Genomic DNA, 26,390 nt, shown 5'->3' with positions numbered 1-26,390 from the left:
ACGAAATCAAACAATCTAACAGAGTGCGGTTCGCCTACACAATGTGAAAGTAATCGACCGATTTCAAAATTCGTATGTTATATATTTTAAATATTATTTTACAATTAACTTATACTTTATGCAAGTATAACTTAAATACAAAACCTCTTATATATTCTGAACTTTGCAATGAGAGCAAAGATCAATTTGGGCAGCTGTGATAATTAATCTTAAATTAGCTACTTCGTCATTCATTTATAAATTTTAGACCCACCATCTAAATATAATACCGTATATATTATGTGTATATATATATATATACAATATATATATATATATATATATATGTGTGTATATATATAAATTAACCGCAGTATGGACAATTTAATAATATTGCACGACCCGTAAAGGCCAGGGAGTAAGTATCAATGGAAATCCCTGAAAGAAGAGAACCTTTGTTGTTGCTTGAATTTTTCAATCGAACGGGAGACGAGGCGTTATCCGCGTTGATCTCCGACTTGATCGACGGGCGGGCTCAGCGCGGCGCGGCGCGGCCGCCAGTTTAGTAAACTCGGTTTTACGGTGCAGTTGGTACCTCGTTACGCGTTGCTTGTCCGAGATCAGGGCCGTGCACGAGGGGAGGGGAGGCGCAACCGTACGATTCTGACGCAGTCACGCGGCTGCGAGAGGCACGCCGCTCCGCTTCACTCCGCTCCACTCCGCTCCGTGCCGCGCGTCGCGACTGCGCCGGCATATTATGCAGGCTTGTGCTCGTCGTCGCTGCGGTGCGAACGACCTCGACTCGATTCGACTCGACTCGCGCGCATACATCGGATAGGAGTCGCCGGTCGGCACGCCGATAACGATAACCCGCGGTACGTCCGACGCTCGGACGATCGATATTTTATTGTCAATATTCCGACATTGACATTGTTCGCGATGGAGCGAGTGGTCGGTGACCGAGATCGCGACACGCGCGATGTATCATTACATTTTATGATTTATGTTAAACGCAGGTCGTCGAAGAAACAGACAATCTTAACTCGATGGCGGACTCGCGGCGAGGTCGATTTTTTCGTCGGGAAAAATTCCGACGCTCGTTATCAAATATCTGATCGAACGTGAAATTAAAGTTCTGCGAAAAAATACTTGATTACAACTTGGAGAAGCTTAGTCCGCGCGAAAAATCCCTCGCCTTTAGGTGCTTGCAATTGGGAAAACTCTTTGACGCGTCACGTGACATTTGAGGAAAAAATCCACTTTGATGAAAATACATGCGCGGCATATAGCTATGCGCGCGATGTTATAATATCCCGGAATTTACAGGCGATAATGAATATTTATCGGCCGAGTCTTTCCCTTGTGAAAAATCGAGGGGGGGGGTTTGTATTCCGGTTGCTGAAAACTGGACGGGGGGAGGGGCATTCCTCTGTAAGAACATTGCACTCAGTCGGATCGGGCCGCGCAATATATCGCGATATAACGCTGTTTTGATGCCGTCCATCGTGAATAATGAATGACGGAGCCGTCGGGGAGGGAGACGGGGGACAGAGACGGAAGAGAGACAGGAAGAGAGAGAGCAACGAGGAGAGAGGGATCAATACCGATGATGATCGAGAGCAGCGACGTGCCTCAGCGGCGGCGGCTCTAAGTTCCTTAGCCGTGCTCCGGCTTCGTTTTAGAGCGGTTGAACGGCCGCCGCGCCGGTCGTGTGTTTTGCCGCGGAAATATTCGCGAACTGGGTGTACGAAACGTTCGCATAATATTTATATCGCTTTGAACGCGTTTACCGTGAGCCGTGGATTAACGATCGTCGTGACGGATTTGTTTTCCCGTTCTCTCCCCGGATAAAAGTCGTGCGAGCACATAAAAAGCCGAAGGGAAAACAAAATAATAGAACTAGGAGCGACTGTTGTTTACGTTACGGCGAAAGTTCTTGTGTTTTAAATTATATACCAGCCGAAGGCTACAACCAAATGTACTATTAATTACGAGGGAAAAATTCCGCGTTCTTCTGCGTTACATAAATATTCATCGATCGTATATTTTCGTACTGACGGAATTTTATATACATATATATGTATAATTATATATATATATATATACACACGTATGTATATAATGTACACGTGTATATATATAAAATATATACAATAATATACGTGTTCATGCATGGATATCGGCTAGTATGGAATTTCGTCATTTATAAAGCCGCAAGGTCATCGACATTCCTACCGCGGAACCGGTAAAACGAAATATTTTCGGAGTAGCTAGGCACAGGCAAAGCTACTAAATTATCATCAACGACGACCGAGAACGAGGTCCGATCGTATATAACGCAACGTTACGTCTCCCTCATCCTGCGTCGAGCTCGGCGCGGCGATTATTGTTTGGAAGCTGGAAACGTTCTCGCCACGTCGGGTAGGTCAGGGTGTGTCTGATCCCGGCGCGTGACTGGAATAGTAGCCGAGATAAAAATCGATCGCGGCGATCGATAATTGGGACACACACGCGGTGCCTAGGAATTGGCGAGAGCGCGCGTGCGATGACTCGTTCGAAATAACTCGCGCGACAATACGCGATTCTACAATTAAGTCCGTGGACACCCTCCTTTTTTTCTGTTAACGGCCCTGCGAAACCGGAAGCGTGATGACAAAACATTGCAATTAATCTCTTATTCTTCCGCTACGTTCTACGTCTCGTTTCGATAATACGTGTCAACAATGCGCTCGGTAATTGTTTAATAAACTCGTCTCTCGTTATGGAAAATGTCAAGTGATATTTTAACGGAACGGAGAATCAATATCAAATTTTCTTGTTAAAAAATGCTCTCAACAAGCATCCGTTGAATTATGTAAAAATAGTTTCGACCTGATTGGTATTTCAGTTTAAGAGTTCTGAGAATACTTCCGACAGTGGAAGAGACATCGTCGAAATAAGCACGTAACCGCGTAATAGAATTCTAATATACTTGAGAATGAGATAATATTAATTTTAAAAAACTTTATAAACTGTACTCTGTTTAAATCTGTTGTTATACCGTATGGGTTTAAATAGATTTTGGTTAAACGAACTTTAATCGCCGTCGTTAAACCCGGCGAACGTGTCGACGCGACGCGAATGTTTTAGAAGCGACGCACTTCTCGCAGCGGGAGAAAAAAAGAGAGAAGCTTACGGATGTCGTGAACGGAATATTTTACACGGATTTATCATTAGCGCTTTAACGCGAGTCTCTTGCCATTGTTGCCGCTCGCGATAATTGGCCGTTAATGTACTTTCTAACACTGAGTGCCGAGTACACGTCGTGCGTATTGTTGAGCGTCTGATCGAGTCTCGATTCGCGCCTTTCCACGTCTAATTCCACGAGGAAATGCGGGACTGGAGTCGCTGGGAACGCGCCGTCGTCGCGCGGAGATTTTCTCACGCATAACGGGCCGGCGCGCGCGGCGCGGGCACGTTCGAAGTCGATCGCGTAATTAGCGATTGACAATCGCAAGGATATACGCAAGAATCTGATAATAGCTATTACCGCGAGATTGGAATTCGATTCCCTGAAAATCGAAATGTGCAAAGGGAAATTTTTATCGAGGGATATTAAATCTTTAATAATTCTCTCAAGAGAGAACGTGATAAATGTTGTATTAAATGAGATATTTTGAAATAAAAGACAACTCGTCACTTGCTTTTTTCGTGCACGTAAGGCAGACGTTCTGATTATTATTTATTCTCAATCATACGTAAAAGCCTATTCCGACACAAAATTACACGGTTAGATGACGAAAAAAAATGTGGTCAGCGGAGTGGACGCGAGGTGACGAAAGTGCGCTAACAATAAGTGGCTCGAATTTCAAAACGCGCAAGACCACGGCGCGAAGTCGCCGGCTTTCTCTCTCTCCCCGTTGCGCATCGCAAAAAAAAGCTGAAAATTCCGCGACCGCCGGGATACGCCGCGAGCGAAACCGCCGTCTATGATTTAATGCCGGCGGAGGTAAAACTAACGCTCGCCATTCCGGCTGCTGCTGCAGCAGCACGGTCCGCCTACGGAAAAGCGGAATGAGCATGCGAGCGAGCGGGGCGCGTGTGAGCGTGTGACAAAAAATCGCGGCGCGGGATGGAACCGGAGAGAAATCCCCGAGGGGCACGCTCGCGCCGATTTATTTTGCGTGAAAGTTACTGGCGTAATGTCAGAAAGTTTGAAATCGTTACACCTTGTTCGCGTATATGCTCAGTGCGCGTCGTGAACGAGAGGCACTCTTATTCTCGATCAAGAGACGCTAGATTAGCTCGCGTCCCGCTCGTTCGATCGGATAGGGTTTAGTAATCGGTGACGCAAATGGAAAATAAATCTCACCTTGTCGCGCGGCACGAGGTCGATTTTGCAAATGTAACTTTCTTTCCGAGAACGGCTCGATTTTGAAATTATTACACTTGCAATCACACACAATGTCTTACCGCGGTTGCTTAGTTACAGTTACTTTTGAATATACGTGCGCCTTTTAATCAATACACACAACATCGTGTTCGTGAGTGTACGGTTGAAACTTTGACCGCAAACTACGAAAAATCGAGCGATTCTCAGAAAAGGGGTTACTCATGCAAATCGATGTAATTTGCGATGAGAAGTCAGTGCTGTCTAGATTATAGTCAGCGGTTGTGTCGATATAAAAACTTCGTATAAATTTTTTTTTCCTCCCTTCGGTTGCAACCTCTGCTGGGGTTGTGATTCATCGATATTCCCGCGGGATCGCCCGCACGTTATTTTTACGATCTTGGCTCTTTTGCAGTGAGTAAAAATAACGGCGATTAAAGCCGTAATATAGCCGAGTCTATGCCTATATATGTGAAAAGGCGTAAGCGGTATATAAGCGGCGTAAATTATTTCTCCGTGCGACGATGGAATGTCGTTAATTAAAAACGCAAATAGCGGTCGATCGATCTACCCGCCATGGACGGCACGGAAGATTAAACGCCCATAAGGCTACGTAGCAAAACGGACCTACATGAGATTGTGTATTAGAAACGTAGGTAATGTCGAGAACGTAAAACGAGCACGATTATTAACTTAGGCACACGGGAAAATGACATTTCGAAAATTAGAAATTTGTCTCTATAACTTTATTTCATATTGATTGACGCATCATCAGCCACGCAAGCAATTATTACCTTAATTGTCGTGATAATTTATATTATCAGTATAATTAGTTTTATATATTGAATTTTTTGAATATATAGTTTAGGATTTTTATCTTTATATATTTATAGAATTCTTATCGTGTGAAACACAAAAGTTTCTTAAAATTCTCTCTAATCTTAATTAGAGAAAATAATTGGCTGAATGTGTCATTTTATCAAGAATATTATTGGACATATTTTTTAAAATAAGTTTTATCTCGAAAAGTAATTATCTTACTTTTAAAATATTATACCGTTCATACTCAGTTAATATTTTTCCATTACTCAATAAAAAGATAAGCAAAAGGCAATTAGGAGGTATTTCGCTTTAAACAGAACACGCTACATATTACCTATCATTATTAAAAAATTAAGCACACGCTATTACGGTATTTTTGTTGTCATTTGAACCGTCTTTGCAAACCATCATGGGAACGAAGGTCTAGATTATTACTTCAATTACAGTACTTATTATACAGTGCGACTCAGGTCGTATTGTCACACGACCGGGCATGCGAGAATAGAGAAATCTCTCGAATCTTCGCGTCCCCAAACAAAGTCGATTCGTGTTTTCTAATTGCCACTAATTGCACACATATGCGTTTCATATGAGCGGAAGATTCACCGTTTCTCGGAGCAAAGATTCCATCGTAAATTCCACGATTATACGTTGCGAGAGATCGTGCGAGTACTCCAATTATTAATAAACGACCTCGACTTCGGTATAATTAACTATAATGCTTAATTCAGCCGTTTCCGCGCCTGCTGAGATATTCTAGATGAATATAGGAGGTCCTGGAGATACCGAACTTGATTACAATGCTCGATTTCTTGAATTAGTTTGAAATCGATATTAAAATAAATTTCACTGTAACAAGGAAAGGTACGGAAGTGTCCCCTTTCGATTTTGATGAGTTTTTAATATGTTGTTTTCTAGACAAAATAAGGGACACGTATTTTTTTATACGTGTGCAGACGCATGTTTAGGGAATGAAACATCCCTTTGAAAAAATCGACTTTTCTCTTTCGGACCGAATATCTTTGAAACTATAAAAGAACAAAATTTTTTTAAACAAAAGTTGAATAGTTTGAAGAGCACTTTAGAATAATAACAAAATAAATTTTTATTTTTATTAAAAAATAAAAATTTTTAAAATTTTTTATTATTGTTTTTAAAGTACTCTTCGAACCATTCAACTTTTGTTAAAAAAAATTTTTTTTTAAATCTTTTATAGTTTTGGAGATATTCGGCCCGAAAGAGAAAAGCCGATTTTTTTCAAAGGGGTTCGGGACTTTTCAAAGTTTCACCCCCTAAACATGCGTATGGGCACGTATAAAAAAATACATGTCCCTTATTTTTGTCCAGAAAACAACTCTTAATAACTATTAAAAGCTCATCAAAATCGGAAGGGGACACTTCCGTACCTTTCCTTGTTAGTCAGAATTCTACTGGTAACTTATAAGTAATAGAAAATATAAGTTGTACAACCTCCGACATGAGTATATTAAAATGTCCAAAGTCTTATCGTCTATTCAAATCCAAATGGACTTTGCCATTGCGGAATTTTAATTGCCAGGGTAAATAATCTGACTAATTAACAATTGCGACAAGTTTTTCCTTGGAATTCTTTCTGTAAGAGGAAACAAAAGCTTCGAAAAAAATTCTTTCAAATTAAGTTGGGGATTTCTAACTGCTCTGTACGGGACACCCCGTATATATTACTCCTCGTGGAACTCTCCGTGAAAGTTGAGTTCTGTTGATCTGAAGTCTTTGTGCTATACCGAACGAAGAGGGAAAAAAAGAGATTGATACTTCGTAGCACTTCGGGGAAAGAGGGTAACGATTCTACGGTGTAAAACGAGAAAAGGAAAAGTCTTTTCTGCGTCGTACGTAGCGAGCTAAGCTGAACGGTGTTACCGCCAGATTATCGATCGGCGCGAAGCTTTTTTCCCGCGATTTGCTATATCTAGCCTGCCTGGAAATTCACTCGATTTGTAGAAACGACTGGCTCGGTATCTTTTCAACAACGGCACGCTTGAAACATTCAAACGCATCGAAAGACGAAATTATCGATAATCAACGGCACGGAAATACGGAATTTTATTGCAACATATCGACTTCCTACACGGAAGTTTATTGAGCGATATAATTAACTCTTGAGTGATGCATTCCAGCGGTGACGAATTTCTCGGTCAATTATAAAATTGTGTGCAACGTCCCGCGTAATTCAGCGGATAATTTGAGAGATCGTGAACTTTGAAAAGGTCAGAAATAGCGCGACGTTAATATTTGAGCCCTTCGAAAGAGAGAGGAAAATCAAATTTACTCGAACCAGACGGAATTTTGAAAATTATGTTAAATTGTCTCGCCTCTTAAATTCTTTCTATTTCCAATTTCGATAAAAATTTCTTCGAAAGCAAATGGTTTACTTGTTTTTATGGATGCTGGATATTTTCTTATGATTCTTAAAAGACGAAATTGTTAGGGAGGGAAAATAGCGTTTTATCTTGCTAATAAACAATATGAGTAAACCAGAATAGCATATCTATAACACTTTCGCGTCTTTTCGTTTTGCAGTCTTACAAAAGTAGGTCACGACAATCGTGACCGTCCGCAATTAGTTTCTTAATATAAAAAAATTAATTCGCCCGATTTACGCGCTACTTCTTCGTGCAGTTTTACTTTTATGCGAATAAAAATTCTTGCAGATAATCGTTAGTGTATAATTAACCACTTTTTTCACGGATCTTCGCGAATTGTTTCGATACGCTTGACCATTTCGCGTAATTTATAAGCGCAAAATCCGAAGATAGTTAAAAAATGCGCGTAGATAATGGAATGTCCAATAAATTACAGTGGAACCAAGGTAATCCCTCGTGAAAAAACAAATAGAAAATATTAAAAATAATAGGTAATAGATGCATACTACTTTTATGTGTTATTTTTTTCCAAGAACTATACAACCAATGAAAAAGATTATTCAGTCTTTTGCTTAGTTTTTTCCTTCTTATGAGGAGTCTTCTTGGCATTTCATTATGATTTAGTGAATACCAGGTACAGCTATACCTGTGCCTTTTTTTAAAGATCGAAACCGCAGTTCGAAAAATTATGACGCGGCAGACATTATACGGGGATGAAATTCGTTGTCAAACGCCTCTCGCGCCGCGATATCGCGTCCGGCCACGTTACAGCTGGCGCGTGGCTCCCATTGGAATTAATTCTCACGGGACGCGTGGCACGTGTACGCCAGTGCGCCGGGATCGACGAAAGAGCACCTGTCGATCCCTCGGACCGCTCTCGGCGAAACGCTCTTTCGAACGGATCATCGCGCGATTCAATTTAGGGCGAACAAGTGCCGCCCGGATATCGAGGCTTGCGCTTCACACAAAGCGCATATCGGATGTATGTATACATACTACGTGAACGCAGTGAATAACATTCGGGAGACCCTTGCGGAAAATTTCAGGGATTCTTTGTCCTTTATCTAAAATTATCTCGGAGAGCTTTCCTCTCAAACAATGCCAATGTTAATTTCGTTCCTAAACTCGAGTACTTTATGATAATGTATAGTAATTTATAGATAATAATAATATATGACAAGACATATTCTAAAGAAAGTAAAAATATAACATTGTGGTTGATATGACTTAATGCTATAATTATGGGCAGATGACGAATTCAGCATCCTTTGCAACGTTCGTTATTCCCTATCTTGTTTCCTTCCTTTTCTCCTTCCCTTCTGTCACTCCTTTTTACATGTTCGCTTTTCTTTTCTCGTTCTCTCTTTTTCTTCCTTCTTTGAAATTATATTAATATCCACAGAGCAATTTTTAATGCTCTACAGCAGAATAAATTATTATTCTCTCTCGGAATAAATTGTTAATTTATTCCTTTATTGCATTCTACGTTTCTGTTTTTCCTTTTTCTCTTTTTAATCTCTCGAGGAGCCTCCTTTTATACCTGATCCCTCATGATTCAAGCCCCCACCGTTCCGTGGATCCCTCAGTTACGCCATTGCGTGTACACAGAGTGCATCCGCTTCCGATCCGTGTCGAGCTTCATCTGCAAAATATAACGCGTAAGCGTTTTAATTAAGGCACATGATACCGTGGCCGTTATAGATATTCCCCGGTATCGACTGCACGTCCCGAGAGCTGTCCATTAAAATATTCAGGATCTGCACTTTTTGACGATCGCGAGAGCCCCCCCGCGTGTTCCCCTTTCGCTGTCGAAAAATCAATTTCGCCGGTCATGTGACGTCAGCGCATCGAACGTGGATTCGTCGGGATGCGTTGTCGTTCGTTCGTTCGTTCGTTCGTTTGGTTGTATGTCGACCCGTAACTTCGGGATGTAAATATATCCCGCGGGGGTGTCGCGCGCGGTCAAAACGGGGGCGACGGTGACACCAACGGCGGACATATTTTTACGGGACGATTCGGTCGCGAGAGACTAACTGCCGGTTTTTCGTTCTCAAGCGACACCGACACCGGACGAAGGCGCGGGTGTCCTCTTCGAGTAATTTATTCTTTGCAATATTTTAATGCAGAGCTACTTTTTCGACTAAATTACCAAGGATAAAGTTTGCCTCCCGGATGAAAAAGGAATAATGAAGTTTCTCAACTGCTTACAAATAAATTTCTTTTAAAAAAATCTAAATCTTTCTTGCAAGCTTTTTGCACGTGAATTTTTTTACCGCTAATATTTTTGCGAGAGAAAAATTTTCTTGCTCAGACAAAATTTTTTATAGCTAATATTCCGTGCGTCCGAGATTTAAAGTTCAAAGATATTCTCGCTGGCCCGAAACGCAATGAAATGCACATAAGGAAAAAATATAAAGTTTTACATTCGTAATTTATTGCATGACATTTTTATGTAATATTTATATTAAGCATTTGTTTGTTACGGTTTATTATAAATCGTCTGAAAATATCATACGATTTACAGAAAGGCCATCCTCACTTAATTGTAATCAAGTAATACAACTGTGTTATCTCGTGACATTTCAGCGCTCCGATATTTTATTTAACTTAACGTATACCGATATACAAACCGCATATTAGGAGCCCAGATACTCGTTTATGTTTGCCCGCATTTGTCCTGTCTGATTGGTTGCTACGTGGTGCAGTCATTCCCTTATCGCGTATCGGCAATATTACATTTTAATTCTTATTGCTTTTACCTTACTTTTATTGTTTGCCGTCTCGCCCGCCCCACCGATCCATCCCTATTCCACGGGCCCCCTTCCCGTTCGCGACCGTTGCGAATTGGCTCGCTAAAAACGAAACTTCTCCCATTTAACCAATACCGGCTCGGCATCCGCGACGATAGAAAGCCAGTAAGATTTATATAAAAGCGCAACGTCTACGTCAGCTTTTGCGAGACAATAATTCTCCCTCCACACGAAATGCAGCCGAGAGATGTGACTGTCCCCCATCGCGCGTTTCCGAAGCTCATCCCCCACCACCGAAGAAGGCTGTTGTATATTATTCCAAAAAGATGCAAATGATTTGTTGATTATTCGGAAATGTTAATGCGACGCGCAATGCAGCATATAAGTTTATTCGAAATAATTTTATGCACATTATCTTATTAAAAATCGGTAATCAATATCGTTTTTATTTAATGATCTGATTTATAATGGCTCTCTGCAGGTGTATTTAATTCCTCTTGAGGTCGAACATCCCTGTAACTTCTGCTGATTGAAACGCTATATTAATTTCTTTCCGCGGTATTGTATTAATATGCTTTTTTTCATGTCTCTTACTTTTAATGTATAAAATATAGCTCAGGGTAATACACGTTGACATTCATTTTATGTATTACGTGCAATTAAAACATTCGCCGGAAGTTACAAAAGGAACGCGTGATGTCCGCGAATTTATATTTACACGTGTTGCGCCCCCGCGCCGGACACCCCCTGTTGCGACGATCAATGGCACAAATTGATATCGCAAATTTAAAATGACGTTAAATGAAAAAGCGACGAGCCTTTTGCCGCAACCTAATATCGTAAAAACGTTGATAAAGTAGCCGCAAGCCGGTCGCGCTCGCTTTATCGCAAGTATACATGTCCGCTCGCTCAATGTGTGTCGGATGTGTAATGCGCAACGTTTCGGGCATCGGGCGATTTAATGCTCGCGGGGCATTCGGTAATAATGCACGGGCACGTGAATGAGTCGGCGATAATTCGCGCTATCGAAAGTAAGCAGCCGTTTCTCCTCGCCCTTATCGACTCGCTCGAAAATTCAAAGACGCTCGCTCGACGGCGACGGCGCGTCTGTAAAATTTAATGAGCCGCTGGATACGTGTGTGTATGTGTATGTGTGTGTGTGTGTGTAAGGCGCAGCGCATGATCGAAGGTCGCCCGAGGCAAATCTTGCATGAAGTCAATTTGACTCGAACAATAGCGGAGGTATATTCCGATGCACCGTTTCTAATTATTAAATAGAAAATTATAACGATCCGCAAAAGTTGATATTTTACACAACGACGAAAGTCTTAAGTCGATAAATTATGTATCATGCGCAGAAAGGCTGACGTGGATTTTGCCAAGCTCTAAAGAAAACTTTACTATCAAAGTGTTGCCATAGAGGGAAGAAATCTTATTAAACTTGTCCGCTTTTTACGCTTACTTTACACAATTTCGGCATATAGGTAGCCTTATACTTTTCAGGAATCCTAAAATTTTTTAACCCGCCGCGAACGATCTAAAATAACGTAGAGGTTCGTAGTCCGCGCGTTCGCGATCGTAAGAAGCAGGGATAGAGAAAGGGGTTGCGCACGGGGCTGTCGACGATACGACGACGAGGGACGTGCAAGCGGCGGGGTTACGGGGGGGAATGATAAAGGGGTGGTGCGCGCTCGAAACGGAGGAAGAGAGGGTGTCTCGACGGAGGAAGAGGAGGCGGCGGTCGGTGGTGGAAAGCACCCCCGACGGAAGAGGTGGTCGTGTGTGCTAGTGGTGGCACGAGCGAGCGCAACGGTGGTGGAAAGGGATTGTTTGAGAGCATCGACGAGGCAGACGGGGCCACTTGCCTCCGCTCGACACCCCTTTACACACGCCTACTCTTTCGTTCTCTCACTCTCTCTCTCTCTCTTTTCCTCCTCCCATCTTTCTCTCGTCGTCGCTGACGTCACCAGGCGGTACATACTTTTAAACGAATAATGCGAATTGATTTCGCGATTGTCGTCGTCGGCCCGGCTCGCCGATACGCGATTTTCCGTTCCCCGCCTCCGTCCCCCTTTTTTTTATCGCGGAGCTCTCGTACGCGAACGCTTGATACGTATCGAGCGATTCTTTTTGGAGCGCTATAGAAACAGAGCCTAGAGACAGCGGAGAATTAGTGACGCGATATTTATTAAAACAGAAACCAATTCCCTACAGCGCGGCCATTGCGATGGCTCGCATTAAATTGAATCCATTCGAGAATAATTTTCGATAACGAATCTCGAGAGAAGATTTTTATTAATTATATTATTCGTCACATTATTAAATATAACGCAAATGTATACGATCTTATGTGCCATGATTGCCCATGATTTAAAATACAGTGCCCATGACGAATACACATCTACACTCAAAATACATAATAAGCGTTGAAGCTACAACGAATTTGCAATGTAAGCACGATTACAGTATCCTGAGATTAGATTCAGTGCTTTTTTTTCCTTTCCGATGACACGGCGGTCCTGCACGGTCCTTCATTCTGCTTTACCGCGATATTACGTATTTGTCGCTTTCGATGACTGTTGTCAGTTACACGTAATTAAAAACAATATAAATCACCAAAAAAGACGGACAAAAGTAAAGTGTCATAGCGATATTGTGCTTCAGTCGAAAGCAATTAAATCCACCGCGTATAATAATGTTACTCCTCTGCAACCATGTTACTACTTTACTCCGTGACTTTTCTACGCGGCGCATTTGCAGCAGCAGCAGCAACAGCAACAGCAGCACCAGCATCATCATCAACGGCAGCTACGGCGGCAACGTACGCTAGAAAAACCATTCATTGCGCGAACGAGCGGCTCTTTTCGCAGCTCGGATGTACACACGGATATGTACGCCGGAAGGCCAGAAAACGCAGTGCTACGATTCATTTCCCTCTTTTTTTTTCCACCTGCCTGTCCGCACACCCGTTCTTTTCCCAATGGGCGAAACGCACGTCGGGTATCGCCGTGCGTGGTTAAACCGCGATCGCGTAACGCACGTCAAACGTGAGAAACAACATACACTGCATAATCGGTTCTTATTAATTCGTCGCGCGCGTGTGCGTGACGAGGATCACGTGCGAGCTCGTCCTTAACCCTTCCCCGTGGTTGAGATCGCGTGTACGGGTTGTCCCAAGACCGTTGATCTTAATTTTTACAGACACCGCGACAAACGAGAGACCTTCTTTTTGCGAAATCGTTACGCAATTTTGATGTAAAAAAATTTCTGGTAAATTGGTGAAATAAGGAAAAAATAATGTATGCGAAATTTTTTAGAACAGCGGCTTGAGAGAGAGAGAGGGGGGGGGGGGACATAAGAGATTCAGGATTTTCGAAAAAGAGAAATTAAAAGATAGACTACCAAATTAAAATAGAAAGTAGGTCTTAATACGCTTTTCAAATTGAATATAAAAAGATTGTGAAAAGATTTGGGAAAAAAAAAACATAAATCTGAATAAATCTTTAAAATACATCTTCGTTAATTTAGCAATAAAAGCATAAATTCTCCAACTTTAGCGAACGTTCTTATTTCCAACGTTTTTCAGACGCCGCGCCGGCGAACCACAGTCGAGATACTCGATCCCACGATTTCCTTGCTTTCTTCTTTTTTCGATGTAGATTGTGCGAGTACACATAGGCGTAGATGTTATCTATTGCGCGCCGACAAAAGTTCAAATTACTTCGTTAAAATCCGATCGAGAGTTATCTCAAACAATCTCGTTTGATGACGTGACACGGATGACGCAATTCCCAACTGTGAGTCTAATTGTAAACGTTAGGCGAGACTTGCATGCGTTCTCGCGTTCGAAAATCTAGTGTGGCTAAACGTATTTTCTCGTGTCTTATTAAATATACTTTATCATCCTGAACGACAAACGTTCAGGCATCACTCTTTTACTCTCGAGATTACGAAATGAATCGATCGTATGTTCAACAAGATAATCTTTTTCATCAAGCTTTAGTGTGTTTTAAATTTTTGAACTTGTAAAATATTCCTCTAATTTTGATACATTCTATGTTCGTAATTCTCGCTAAAACGACGAGGGAGAGCAGAGGGGGGTTTCATTAAAATAAGCCGACATTTTCCTTTTATAATTTAAAAATTTGCTCGCTTTAAGTAGTTCGTCATAAAAGAGGAAACCGATAACGTCGTTACTCGTCGTTCCTTCGTTCGGCCGGCCGATGTGCGACGCCGCGGATACGTTAAATAGATTAATCGCTTATGACGCATCGATCGAGGGCGACTAGCGAACGCGCGCATGTCCCCGCTCCTTTTTCTCCTCGGGAAATTGCTATCGGTCTTTGAGAATTAAACTTGGCCTCGGCCCACCGCGCCGCGCCGCGCCGCGCCGAGGTGGGGACGAACGGCAGGATGGTGGATTCATAAACGAGACGATGCTCCAGGAAGGAAGAGAAAAGAGAATGCAGGTTGCTTTGCGAGGTGCCAGGGACATCAATTTGCCGGAGTCGATCTTTTCCCGACAAAAACTCGACGGAATCGGCGGAATCAATCGCGAGTGTAGAAAGCTAGAGAACCTTGCATCGGCGATCTTAATGTAATAATCGTACATCGGAAATTTAGTAGGGGAGACCGGGGCTAACTCGACATCGGGGCAAACTTGACACTACACTTTTTGCTAATTTAAATCTATCGTAGAAACTTGCCTTTCCTACTGTAAATGCGTCTTTATGTGCTATTTGATGACATTCTGAGTTATGGTGTAATTTTTAGCGCGACATAAGCGTTTTTGATGGTGAAAAGTAATTTTTCTGATCTCTCGAAAATTTCTACTCTTTCATCGAGCTTTACTCTTGCAAACCTATATGTAAGTGATTTTCATGGGAAATTTGATGCTCTATATGAATCCGATAATCGTTTTTGGATATTTTCAAAATTTTCATGTTTTTGAAGTGACAAAAGTGAAAAACGACGTCCGGGGCAAAGTCAACACCACGCCGCTTCGTCGACTCCCATAACAAACGATGCTTGTCATGCAGCCGTATGCTGCATTAATTGTTTTTCAGACATGAGTTTAGATGAAGATAATTGAAAGTTCAACAATTTTTGTTCTCATTATTTTACATGATTGTTCTAGCTACTTTATTCCGAATTTTTGTACTTTTTAAATACACAATAAACAATGTATTTTCATTTTCAGACAGTAAAAAATAAGTTCCAGATCAAATTGTGTCGATCAGACAAAGTGTTGAGTTTGCCCCGGCGGGGTGTCGAGTTTACCCCGGCATTTTTCAATTCGAAAATTTGTCTTCGCGTCACTTTTCCTTTCCTGGCGGCAAAACAAAGCGACGTACAGCTAAACTTTCTGAATCAATTTTGTACCTGAAGGAACACTCTTTAAATATATACCATTGAATTTGCCTTAAAAATTTTAATTAAATATTAAAAATTGCCTTTGAAAAAATAGTGTCGAGTTAGCCCCGGTCTCCCCTACATCGTAAATTTGTAAACTCTTCAAAAGTGACCTCACACTTGCGATAAGCTCCGCGATTTGTAAACCTTTGCGTCATTTCTGTATTGATTTAACCGAAACTCATCAAGGTGAGGAATTAAGAGTCAGTACGTTTCTCAAAGAGTTACTCTTCTGACAATGAGTCACGATCAAAATTTGACGAAATACTCCCGCGAGGAGCAACACAATCAAGAATGGAGAAGAAAACGGTCGATATCATGCATCATCTCTCTGGCTTTAATAAATCTCCCTTTGTTCGCCTTCTTCCTCTTTCCTTCCCGCGTCTGTCTGCCCCCTTTATTCATCCGGTATTTCACCCTCCCGGTTCCCGGATCGTGGCGTGAGCACACTCGCTAAAAAAAAGCGTTCGGCTAATCGCGGTCGTAAAAAAAGGGAGGCCCGACCTGCCTACGTCGTAATCGAAATTCCTTTCCGTAACGCGATAAGATAACCGGCGGGTAACGCGAATCCGAGCGGGCGCGATTCGAAACGAAGACGGACGGCGTCATTTTATAACGAGCCACGGAACCAGCGTCCGCGCACTACGCCGAACGCCACGTCATGCTTAGAGTATCGCTCGTTTGCGGACTGGTGCTGTAATGGTGCAGTGCGTTAGCCAGAGCGCAAGATTCTTCGTGATTTTACTTCACTTTGAAACTCCAAAACGAAGCCCACTCGTTCTTTGGACGCGCTTTCCGCTTTCCGCTTCCTCCTCTTTCGTAGTTTGGAAACGTGCTCGTTTAAACTTTAAATCCGAAAAACGCAGCTATAGAAATGGACAGACTCGTAGGCTCAAGCACGACAGTACCGTTGCGATGTAGGGCAGAAACTTTTATGACGCTAATCCAACGATAAAATTATACCGAAGCAACGCGCGAACGTGTCAAAACTCCTGATAGCTAATGGTATTCTGATATTTGATATAAGAGCGTTCTATTCTCGAAAAGAAAACCCGTGTCAGCTAAAAAGGCCACTCTTCCGTGTGAACGACATGTAAGAGTGCTGGTAAACCGGATTGAGGTGTGAATATTCTCTTGACAACGAGAGAGAAGTGTGTCGCGCCTTTCATTGAAAACAATATCGCTGTACTCAAACACTATTATCTTCGAAATCGATAGCTTTAGAAACGAGTCTTACAATTTTCGAGTATTACAAAGTAATTCTCATATACTCATAACGAAGCAGAAAATAACATTTTATGAACATATTCAGATTATATGCATAATTATGAAAGAAAGTAACAAGAAAGACTGACTCGATATTGAAAAGGATATTGGTGGTCTTTAAATCTAAACGATATACTATGCTTTCGAGATTAATTCTTTTAAGAAAATATCTCGAGGGTTTTTAAGCGATATTAAATCAAAATTGCTGTAGGAATCTACTTTCAATTGAGGATGTTGAAATATTGAAAATGTCGGACTGAAAAGATACCCCGGGTATTGTTAGCATCCGGTTCTTCGGCGACTGAGCGCGCGATGTCGAAATCAGCCTCTGAAATCGATCGTTACGCGACGACTGCACGGATGATGCAGTCGTAGTCGGGTCTCCCTCGATCTTCCTTCCTGCGTGAGGCTTCGATCTCTCGTGGCGGGTGCCAAACAAATGGCGACGCCGAAATACAATCTGGCAGTCCTCGAAGTGGCTTCCTCCAGCTCTTTTTCTCGAGCTTCCGCTGTCGGTGGAACGACGAAGGTAATACGGGTTGCCCCCTTTAACGAGGGTCACGAGAGAGTGCAGCAGACATTTTCGCGAGTCCTTCTCTTTATATAGTGATGGATAGTGACGGCAAACTCTGCAGAACACGCGCGACGTTCCCTTAGAAAATAATATTTCCTTCGTATGTGGTAAAACGATAAGCCCGATCCATCCCGAATTCTTCGAATTTCCTGTCGTTAATCCTTTATGTCCGACGTGCCGAAGAGAGAAATAAAATTTGATGGCGTGTTTAGCGATTTTTTCCTAGAAGAGCGGCTTTAAACGGTGCAGTCATGGGTGTTTAAGCAGTCAATATTTTCTGGGCACTATTTGGAAAGAATGGTTTCTATCCGAGAGAACGAGAAGGGACGCCGAGGTACCCTTTAGAAAATCCCAGAGTCAACAGAACGTTCCTTAGCGTTATTAAAAGTGAGACTGTGTATTGGACCGTGAGCAAAAAGTTAAATGCACGTTCTTTTCGATTTAAAATAATGTTACAGAATGGGAGCGCGTTAATCGCGCGCGCTTGTCGCCTCGCCTCTCTCGACAAAAAAGAGAATCAGCCTACAGGCCCTGTTACGCAAACGTGCGATAAAACAAAGTCCCTCGGCGTCGTGGCGGAGCGGCGAGAGGTCGCGCGTTCGATGCTTGTAACTCGAATGGTTTTAACGGCTCGGAATTGCGCCCATAAAGACCAGGGAATGCACCGACGACGGCGCGACAGCGCGCGGGATTATGAAGATTGGCGTACGTTAACGCGTACACACGGTTGCACACGTAATCGAGCGAGCGATGAACTCGTATTAGCGTTTTCTCTCGATTAATCTCACCTCTGATCCGATCACGCCGCGTGTGACGCCATTAATCATTTTCCCGTTCGCAATCTCTTCGCGACTCTCAATTACAATCCACCGTGTGTGTATACGTTATACGCGACACGCGATGACGCGTTACATCGATGTTAAACATATCGCTGCGTGGTAAATCAGCAGTTAGAAGGCCCACCTCCGGTTCGGAGAACAGGGAGCAGGGGAACCTACCTGTCTTCTCGCCCTGTCTACTCTCCGCTTGTCGTCGCTGTCTCGGAAGGAAGCATCGATCTGTCCCGCGTCGACCTCTCTCCCGCTCCCCCGTAGAAAAAAAGCCGAGACGCAAGAAATCGAAGGAAAAAAAGAGATGACGGAAAAAGTGCTCGGTAGGGGGTGAGGAGAGGAGCAAGGAGAAAAGTAAGTACGAGAGGGGCGCGGCGGAGTCAGCGCAAGATGGATTTCCGCAAAGTTCGTGCGGGCCTTAACTCGCGAAAAATGTCAAAGCGAGTAGAAGAATAGGCCGAGAGTATGAGTGGGATGAGGAGGTGACGAGAGGAAAGGGAAATCGCGTCCGCGCGGGGTACTTGGTAGGTGAGGCGAAGAGGGTGCGAGACGTCCCCCCTTTTTGTGTACGCGTGGGGGACCGCTCGTTCGGTCGCGTGTGTAAGTGTATCTACGTATTTAAGATCCGGGGGATGCGAGGCAAAGGGGGACGAGCGCGAGCGGGTAGGCCGAGGAGGAAACGAGAGAGGGGGGGGTTCCGTGGGGGTCGCTTGGTAGGAATCGCATGACGGAGAGGGTACGCGGGACCTCGGTGGTGGGGATGATTGTCAAAACAGGGCTGCAAGACGTTACGAAAAATGTTCGTATTTATGGCACTATTTCCGCCGCTTCGAGCCCTTCCGCCCGTCCCTTCCACCGCCGACGCGCCTCGCGAATCGCTCTCCCGTGCCTCTTTTCCTCTCCCCTCGCTCGCCTTCTACTCACCCCCGCCCAGATCTTCTTCTCTATGTTCCCCTACCGCCGTCGTTTCGCGAAACGCACGTCGGTTCTTACTTCCTCTCCTCGGCTCGTCGTTGCGCGCCTCCGTACCCTCTTTCCACCCCTCCACGTCCCCTTTCGTCATCCCCACCCGATCGGTCTGCTCCGGTCGGAAGGGGGGCCCCACCACACGGCGGGCGCGCACAGCGGGGCGCGATCGTCCCCACCGCCGCGGGCACCACTTTAATGTTACATTAATAAAAAGCAACAATCAATATCTTCCCCGTAAAAAATTTTAATCTATAACAGAGAATTCTCTACCCCTGTGTGTGTGCCTCTATCCTACACCCTCCTGTTCCCCTCTGCCACCCTATCGTCCGTCTGCCCCCCTGCCGTTCAACCGATCCCCTCTCCTCCGTCGTGTGCCTTCTCCCGCGCCTCTCCGCCGCGCTCTTGAGGAAAGCGCGGTGCCGCCGCGGCTCGGAGGTCCTCAGTATCGTGCCTAGGCTCTACGCGTACCCCGCGACTCTTTCACGCTCCGTACCCGCGCGCGTGACGGAGCGAGAACCCAACGCGTTACACGGAGAGAGGTATATACAAACGTTGCTTCGCGTCGCGCCGTGCCGCGCCGCGCCGCGCCGCGCCACGCTTCCCGTTCGTCGCCCCGCACAGTGTCCGCGCCGCGCCGTACCCCGCCGCACCCCACCGCCCCCTCCCCCCGTCTCGCGGGAGGGCGCATTGGCGACGAGGAAAGAGGTGCCCTTCGCTGTCCAATTACACGTGCCCTTTGCTCGCGATCGCCTCGCATCTCTCGTTCCTGTCCGCGCGCCGACTTTCATTCTTCCTCTTCCTTTTTCATTCCTTTCTCTTTTTTTTTCCTCCGGTCTCCTTCTCGTCTCGCGGTCTCGTCTTTGTTCGTCTTGCCAAGTGTCCTCAAATGCCATAATGTTTGGGCTTGTATACCGTAGTTTTGTCTTTTCTCCTCGGCATTACTAGGGTTTTGTTATTGGACGGACTTATCAGTTTCATATAATGATTATTGCTATCGACCATTGGGGATTGATCCCGGGGCATAAAAATAAATTCGCTTTCTTTCTCTCTCTCTCTCACTCTCTCTCTCTAACTCTTTCTCTTTATCTCTTATTACATTTTTCTTGGTCTCGTACGCCGATGCATACTTGGTCTCGATACCCTTATCTTATCATGCGCGCTTTATTTTTATTGCATATTACTTCCTGTTATGGCAAGTTCTTTCCAGAACACAATAAACTCGTCCCTTTCTATCCCCGTCTCCAAAGTGTTCCTCTCGTCTCCCCGTGCCGAGCCGCGATGCGTGCGTGCGCACACGCGTGCCGTCCGAAAGTGTGACGAGGGCGATGCGTGGAGCGCGTCGCGCGTACTCGCGGCTGTCGGAAAAACCGGCCGCTACCAGATGTCTCCTCTCCTCCTGCCAGTGCGGATCTATCTCGCGTATCCACGAGCCGGGGGACGCTTCAGCGAAGATATACGCAACGGCGAACGGGGAGATGAATAGAAGGCCTTATTAGCGGTCGCCCCGTGCCTTCGAGTACTCGAGAGGCTCCCGTCTTCTTCAACGATTTCCTTCCAGCCTGTTGTTCCCCGCTTCCGTTTCGCTTTTCGTATCGAAGAAGCTTCGCTACGGTGAAAGTTTCGAGCTCGTCAATATCGATCGATCTCACGGCGGAAAAGATGAGATCGAAGCCGCGCCGATGTAAGAGACCTGCCGCGGCCTCGATCGGGCATTGTTATATAGTGTACAGGATTACCCATAGTTATCGTGTATCCCTTCGGATCTCTTTCTGATCGTATGCAAAATGCTTCCTTACGTTGCGCGTTGCATTAACGATTATTACATCCTGTGCCATGTAGAACCTTACTTCTCCACGACGTGTAAACTTCTATTTTTTGCGTAAAAGTTCATTTTATCGTTCAATACAAAATTGCAACAAGAAAACAGAAAAATCCTTTTCAGATAACGAAATCATTCCCTAATAAATCAACTCGTCCTACGTCATTCCATTGCTTATTAGGATCTGTTAGATTCGTATGTCGGAAGAAATGTTGACTTTGAAGCAGCCTGTACGGCGTTGAGTGCCGCGATAGAATCGCGAATTCCACGCTCGCGTACCTAGCGGCGGCGGCGAGGGCACAAGCTCCTCGACCCGCGTTTCTTCTACCGGGACAAAAGGGTACGGGAGAGACGAGGCAGGGACGATGGAGTACGAGAGAAAGAGGGAGACAGAAAGGGTAGGGGGAGAAAGGGAGAGACGGCGTGCGTTCGCGCACATTTATGCGAGGGCAACCGGAGCTTCTTCGAGCCTCGAGAGACTATAGTCGGCTATTTTAACGTATCGCGCAACCGGCGAAACGTGGAAAACGGCCGTTGCTTTCCCATTCGCGGCAAGTTACGGAGTAACGTTCTCGCGTCGCGATTAATAGGAGCACGTCCCGAGACTATAAGATAGTTTCTTTATTTAGCGAAGCAGTTTGCGTCTGTCGTTTAGTTCACGCAAAAGTAAATTCATCGCGAGGCTATTGCAAACGTACAGTCCCAGTATTATAATCGTCACGTGGATAAGAATGAAAGTAAATAACTGCCGTTTTTTAAATATTCCTAATATTGGTCTGTGGACAAGCGAAGCTTTTCGTAAATTCATCCGCATTTAGATCTCCAGAATGATTCCAAGAATATGGACGATTTACACATTCCCGTCTTAATATATTTAATCTTTTAACTGGTAAAAATACGATTAGATATCCGCGAGCCCTCGATAACGCATATCACATCCACTGTCCGTAGTAGTGATAAACATTATGATCGTAACTTTGTGTAAAACTGATTCGGGGTGAAAATTATCCGCCATCTGCTAGTCTCTTTTTCTAGTTGCCTCTTTGATAACTGTGCTACGCTCTTTATCATTCTGCCACAATCTCATATATTCCGTATATAAACTACACTTTTTGCTCCTTAATTTTTTCTTTATTACAATCTGTTATTATGCATTAGATAAACTCTAACAAGTACCACTCTATCTTCCCGTCGCGTCGCCCGGAATATTCGTCGAATGGTTCTTAAATCGGGGAAAGACTTGTTCAGTGATCCAAATTGATTTACCCAGCAGTGCAGTTTTGTAAGACGAGAAAAGTGATTCGCGTGCTGAATCACGAGACTGATCGGCGGTTTGGTGAGCTATCCGGAAACGAACCGCCGACTGATACACATCGCCATCGTTCACCAAGTCTCTCAGCAGTTCGAGCCGGTTTCCAGCAGTTCGAGGAACAGCATAGGTAACCATATGTCATCGTGTTTCTTTCCCAGCCGTCCACTGTAAACCCTACAATTCCCAGTATCACTTACATCTTCGAAACGCCGGGGTTTTCGGAGTATTTCCGACCGTTATGTTTATAAAATAAACCAGAGAAAGGAAGTTTTTTACATGCGTAGATAATTATACGTATTTTAAATGATAATTACGCAAGTTTGTCTTATATTGTCAGCGAAGCTTTAGATACATCAGGCATTCTTCGATCTTCATCCATTACATATTTTTATATTTGCGTTACGTTTTTATTAGTTACAACCTTTTAAAGTATAGAGAATTTATGTAACTTCCAAAATATAATTGAAAGAAAATTTTTAGTGAGTGATATTCGGAACTGAAAGGTTCTTTGAGGAATGTAGTCAAGGTTATTGACCCCGAAACGCGAATTTGCATTCTGTCGTGACAAATGGGACGATTAGAGGCCTTCAGGAGTTAAAGCAACCGCCGACGGCCGGTTAGGACCTTTAGGGCCAAAAAGCGACCAATGATCGTCGTTTAGGGCCTTCGATAAACATCCCTTCGGCACTTCGGAGAAAGAGAAGGTAAAGCCGGTAAAGAAAACCGCATCTTTCTCTTCCCCTCCCGGTTTCTGCCTTTGCCTATCTTTCGTCCTACCTCTCACCAGCACCAGATGACATTGCGTCGGGATATCTCGCCCCTGGCCATGCTTCGCTCGCGTAGGTCAGGTTGGAAACCTGTGCGAACGTTTCCGCAACGCACGCCACTCCCGCGTGCACGCTATAGGTGGGAGGAAGACGAGAAGAACGCGTTGTTCGAGAGAGAGGGAGAGAGAGAGAGAAAGACGTCATCGCTTTTCGCGAGTGTAACAGAGAAGGAAGAGCGAACGAGAGAAAGAGAGAGAGGAGGACAGCATGCGGCATCGTATAGTTACATTCGAATCCGTACGGGTGACTGAATGGAATGGGTCGTCCGTTGACTAGCGGAGGGTTGGGACGAAGGGAGTCCGCGGCAACGGCCAATCGTGCGCGGATTTCGTCGGAGCGGGGCGAACGGGAGACTGGAGGGATGAGGAGAGGAGACGAGGCGGACAGACCTACACACGTGCGTTCCTCGTGGAGCCAAGCCACGCTACGTGTACGCGTTCACGCAGCGACTTGCACACAACGAGGGGGTCGCCGCGTCATACGTACGTGCGTGAGAGCGCGTATGCATCTCTCGCGCGTGGGCACGCTCACGCACACGGTCGCACGAGCACACGCACGTGCGTGACGACGCCGGCGCGCGTGTGCGCGCGCGTACGTAGTACGGGACGCATTTGCGTGTGCGGCAGGAAACCAGCTGTGCGCATCGATCGGGCTCGTAGCGCGCGATTCGATTTTTTTCCTTCCTGCCGATGCTAGGGAGAGATAGGATGTCGCGTGACGCCGGTTGATCCGCCGGAGATAGGGGAGAAATTTTTAATCGACGGGGGTGAAGAGAGAGAGAGAGAGAATTATGCGAAGCTGCTATATATGTCGAATTGCGAGAGAGAAAATCGTGGGAAAGCTATGCTATCGTAATTGACACTTGAAATATAGCAGTGCCGTAATCATGCACGTCATAGGTTAATGTTAATTCGTAAATAGATGAAACAGCAGAAATTCGTAAGAAATAAAATTATTGCAGAGTTGTAAAATGATCGCAAGTCTTGTGATCTTTTTTTCATTTCGCAATTATCGAGCGTTAGGAAAATTTCATGCCACGGTCTCTTCCGTTTTCCTGTTGATAAATGAGATTTTCAGATTGTAGGAATACATCGTTAGAATATTTAATAATCAAATAATTCCTCACGGAATGTAGGGAAGCAAAATATCAGAATTACAATTATAGAGTAAGGCAGGAATGTATTTTAATCAAAGACAGACAGACAAAGAGAGAGAGAGGGAGGGGGAGTTCTACGCACGGAGCTGCGAGAATATTTATAATATTAAAATAAACTGCTTATTATTATTATATTACATTTATTATAATAGCGTACACTAATTACACGATATAACTACATAAATTCCAAAAGGAGCAGACGTACGCTAGATAAGATAATACAGGGAAAAAGGAGAACAACATAAGTATTAAATACATTAAAATACAATAGAATATCATAGGTCGTGAAGCGTAATGGCTGCAGAGTATTATCGGCCGTTCGCGTCTTATTCCCACGCGTAAATTGTCGATTGAAATTCGTCAGATAAGTATTTTCAATTCTCAAGGATATCCAGCCGTGGTGAGCTGGTAGCGGCGTCTTATTACCTGTTTACGAGGATACTGCACCGCTTTTCATTATACTCATTTTGATTGCGTCGTATAGTGTACGGGCGAGACGTAGAATTGTATCGTATATCTGGTCGGTGAAATTTTATGATTCGCTGACGATGGGAATGACGGTTGGGGACTCTGGCGCAGTGACAGATAAACGGGTCTAACAACCGAGACTGTGAGCTACCATAAACGCGAGAGGAGAGCGGAAAGGGGAGGGAGGAAAGAGGAGAGCTATGCGTTAAAGGGAACCCATTGACATGTTCGCGCGAATAAGCGCGCGATGCATTTATTTCCTAGTTTAATTTATGCCACTGCATTTGATTATGATAATAATCTGATTATCTGATGAATATTTTGCAAACAAGCTTTTTACCAAGCAGCAAAAGTGTTCATTAAGTTAATATCCACTTAATATAACAAGATTTCCGTGAAAATGTTCATGAATTGTGTTTACAAGAAATACGCAAAAAATAAATTTCTTCGTATTAAGGAAAGATTTTCTTTGCAAACAAGAATTTAAGCAATAATAATATATTTAATATTATCATTCATGTTTATAAAAATAATGGCAGCGTTATAAAAATAAATAGATATTGATATTATAAAAATACATGCGAGTTAAGAATTCAAAAGCGATTCTCCGTCCGACCGTGCGAAAAGGGCGAGGCCTTGATCGACTCGATGGAATGTTCGTTCTGTAAGATCGGGAACGCGGATCCGTCCCGTCTCGAAAACCTGTTGCATTTTAACGGCGCAACCGATTCTCCGAAAATCAGCTTAGCTCTACGACGGTAGAACACAAATGTTTAATTTACAAGAGCTTTCATTAGAAAGACTTGACATCGCGGATCTTTTATTTTTATGATCTAATTTTTATGGTTAATAACGCTTAATTATGCTAAAATTAAAACAGTATAAATTTTTCAAATCGCATTCTCATATTGTAAATATTTCATCAGACGATTTTCAACCAATAATTTTACATGTATATAAATAATGATACTAATAATGACTTAATTCAATAAATTGGTAAAATTCATCTCGAAAATTCATTCATTTTAATTAAATTTATTTTAAATTAAATTTTGCCAGATTTAATTCTTTTAATTTAATTTGTTGTTGTTTTCGTTTATCTTTTGCCTTGAATTTTTTGCAACTTTATTTATTAGAAAATGTTTTCATTCATCACGAAATACTTTCATATTCATTAACAACGTTTGCATGGGTGAGGGGGAAGGGGCACATTTCGAATCTCGCCGTTTCCTATTTTTAATCAAGTTCCGGGCAGGACAGATCGTTTTTTTGCTCAGCGAAAAGATTTTATCGGACCGAGCAAGAAGAAAGAGTGTCGCGTGCAGAAACGCGAAGTAAGGAGATATACCGCACCGGGGGAATTGGAGAGTCGATCGATCGCGAATGAGAGTTCATCTACTGACTATAGCCGATCGTGGCTGACGCGCGGCGGCCG

General features: G+C 43.8%; 1 protein-coding gene across 10 annotated transcripts in view; it reads left to right on the top strand.

Moving 5' to 3' along the window:
• The window catches only part of LOC139808545 (uncharacterized), a 105,109-nt gene that overhangs the window by 14,497 nt on the left and 64,222 nt on the right, over window positions 1-26,390 (top strand). For 2 of the 10 annotated variants that reach the window (XM_071770648.1, XM_071770649.1), the window contains exons 1-2: window positions 19,794-19,912; window positions 22,351-22,631. The exons of the other annotated variants lie outside the window; for them this stretch is intronic. The gene's annotated coding sequence lies outside the window, so the exon portion shown is untranslated. Of the gene's footprint in view, window positions 1-19,793; window positions 19,913-22,350; window positions 22,632-26,390 lie in introns of those variants that run through there. 10 annotated transcript variants of the gene reach the window in all.

This window comes from Temnothorax longispinosus, chromosome 2 (assembly GCF_030848805.1).
Source record: "Temnothorax longispinosus isolate EJ_2023e chromosome 2, Tlon_JGU_v1, whole genome shotgun sequence".
Taxonomy (NCBI): domain Eukaryota; kingdom Metazoa; phylum Arthropoda; class Insecta; order Hymenoptera; family Formicidae; genus Temnothorax; species Temnothorax longispinosus.
The sequence above is the reverse complement of the archived record's forward strand: the minus strand, read 5'-3'. Positions and strand labels throughout refer to the sequence as shown.